The 2,856-nt window shown below is 40.7% G+C and overlaps 1 protein-coding gene across 2 annotated transcripts in view; it reads left to right on the top strand.

Annotated features, from left to right (window-relative positions):
- Window positions 1–1,063: 1,063 nt before the first annotated feature.
- LOC135112703 (PSME3-interacting protein-like) overlaps window positions 1,064–2,856 on the top strand; it is a 63,814-nt gene continuing 62,021 nt past the window's right edge. Inside the window, exon 1 of one of the 2 annotated variants that reach the window (XM_064027408.1) lies at window positions 1,064–1,215. The gene's annotated coding sequence lies outside the window, so the exon portion shown is untranslated. Of the gene's footprint in view, window positions 1,216–1,376; window positions 1,639–2,856 lie in introns of those variants that run through there. The other variant, XM_064027418.1, reaches the window with a different exon arrangement.

Genomic DNA, 2,856 nt, shown 5'->3' with positions numbered 1-2,856 from the left:
CTCTGTGGGAACTGGCATTAAGTGGACCTTTATTTTTGTTGTCGTTGTTGTTGTTGCCCTTGGCCAGTGGCCTTCTTACATAAAGAAAATAAAAGAAAAGAAAGAAAGAAGGCTGGAGCATCTTGTGTGAATGTGAATGCAAGATAATCCAGTCAAGCTTCACATGTCTGGGGTGGTTCCACTCATACTGCTCTTCTAGACAGGGTGGAATCAAAAGCTTTTCGTCTCATCGACTCCTCTCCTCTAACTGACTGTCTTCAACCTCTCTCTCACCGCCGCAATGTTGCATATCTAGCTGTCTTTTACCGCTATTTTCGTGCTAACTGCTCTTCTGATCTTGCTAATTGCATTCCTCCCCTTCTTCCGCGGCCTCGCTGCACAAGACTTTCTTCTTTCTCTCACCCCTATTCTGTCCACCTCTCTAACGCAAGAGTTAACCAGTATTCTCAATCATTCATTCCTTTCTCTGGTAAACTCTGGAACTCCCTGCCTGCTTCTGTATTTCCACCTTCCTATGACTTGAATTCCTTCAAGAGGGAGGTTTCAAGACACTTATTCATCAATTTTTGGCCACTGCTTTGACGCTTTTATGGGACTGGCATTTCAGTGGGCATATTTTTTTTATTGGATTTTTGTTGCCCTTGGCCAGTGTCCTTCCTACATTTAAAAAAAAAAAAAAAGCTGAGACCCACAGCAAGGTGTGTTAGATGTGTGACATGGCAGATGAAATAGTACATGTGATGTAATCTGAGAGCTGTGGCACTGACACGAGATGAATGATGCTAATAATTTTGACTGAGTTTGAGTATAGTAGGAATGACGGTGGAAAAAAAAAAAAAAACAGGATGGGAAAAGATGGTATTGTTGCTGGGATTGTGCTAAAAAGACGAATTAAAACAGTGATTTGAGGCAGTTACAATGTTCCTGGAGAGAATGTTGTATGTTAGATATACGAATTAGTGGTATAATGGATACTATTTTTTTCTGTATTTTTTTTTTTTTTTTCACTTGAGTTGACGTTACAACGGCACATGGATATATTTTCGTGTAATGGCACTGACTCTAGCATTAAGATCAAGATAGAAGTAAACAAATGGAGGTGGCGTAGCGACTCCTCTTCAGTTTCTTGTGTCGTTGTGTGTGTATGTGTGTGCATTCCGTTTGGCAGCAAGGTGGCACAACTACTGCTTGTGTTAAGGAACGAAGCATATTCTAGTAAGTGAAATATTGCTGCACTAGGTATTGAAGTTAAATTTTAGTGGCGGCGCGTGAAAATGAGAGCAAGAAAGGAGCGAGTTCAGTGCCTGACTTACATCTGTGGAGGCACATGGGCAGCGTGTGGAAGCTCCCAGTCATTATACTTGCTTATAAAGTGGATAGGCGAGTGAAGTGAGCTAAAGCATGGGATCTGGGAAAATTTAGAGATTTTAGCAATTCAGGTTCATATTGAAGCAATATGCATTGGCGAATTGAGAAAATTATAGCTTTGTAAAGTCATACTGCTTATTTAGTCTTGGTAAATTTATAGTTTAAGCCAATGTCCCCAATCTCTACCCACGGCCCACGGCGTTATTATTAATTTCCGACAAGTAGTGTAATCATTAGAAATGATGTGAATAGTGAGAAGAACAAAATGAGGTAGGTTATTACCACGTAGTGTGTAATGGCTTAAACTATAATAAAACCCTAACCTAACCTAACCTAACCTAACCTAACAACTGAAGTTCAGGCAACAATACACCATTTATGTTTACCTGTGGACTTAGAAAAAGTTGAGAGCGCTGTGCATTCCCAGGCCTATTGTGGCGTTATTATTAATTTCCGACAAGTAGTGTAATCATTAGAAATGATGTGAATATTGAGAAGAACGAAATGAGGTAGGTTATTACCACGTAGTGTGTAATGGCTTAAACTATAATAAAACCATTTAGTCAAACAGGGGATGGTATTTCTCGATAAGAAGTCCGCCGCCCCCCTAATCCACCCCAACGCCCCCAACCCCTTAAACAAGCTTGGGGGCCTGTGGGAAATTGGGGTTTTTAGGAGGGGACTGAAAAATAAATGAAATAAGGGCGTTAAAAATCTAAGAAAATTTACCTTTAACATTTCGAATTTCCCTAACCTATCCTAGTCCCTAGACCCCTCCCACTTGGACGTTAATCTAATCTAGTATAATCTAACCTAGCCCATGGGCCTGGACCCTCCCTCCTCCCCTGCTACAATATTAATCAAACCTAGCATAACATCACCTAATCTAACCTGACCTAGCATAACCTAACCTAACGAGGGACCTCAGAAATGATACCTTTATGTCTTACTGGTGTGGTGTGAAGATTCTCAGGGTGATGGAGGTGGGTACAATTCCTTAATAAACTTCCTTAATAAACACATAGAAACTCCTCCTTAGATCTGTATGTCACATCTTGACCAATGGTGCTGCTAAATATCTCGCATAGTAACTTTTTTTACTACTGAACAGTGGCACTGGTCACTTCACCTCCCTTCACTGGATAGCCACATTAACAAATGACAGTGAGCCTCTATCAGAACGCCTGACACGTCTCTAAAACAAATGAAAAGTGTAACTGAACCTACCGTGGAAAGTCGTATTTGGCAGCCTCAGGAATGGCCTCACAAGTGGCAGCGCATAATTGGAGGGATCAGCTGTATAGGTACCATGAAATCCTAATATGCTGCTACTCACAAATCCCAGTTATAAACACAAGAAAATCATTTCATTGCTTTCTCTTGACTAGTGCAGAGCTTGCTGTACTTAGAAAATATCAAATTTCTCCACATGCACAAGTGCTATTACAGTCGTACTAGACACATGCCCCCCAATTTTTTTTACATTTA

Source organism: Scylla paramamosain, chromosome 2 (assembly GCF_035594125.1).
Source record: "Scylla paramamosain isolate STU-SP2022 chromosome 2, ASM3559412v1, whole genome shotgun sequence".
NCBI lineage: Eukaryota > Metazoa > Arthropoda > Malacostraca > Decapoda > Portunidae > Scylla > Scylla paramamosain.
This window is presented reverse-complemented; position numbering and strand designations above follow the sequence as displayed.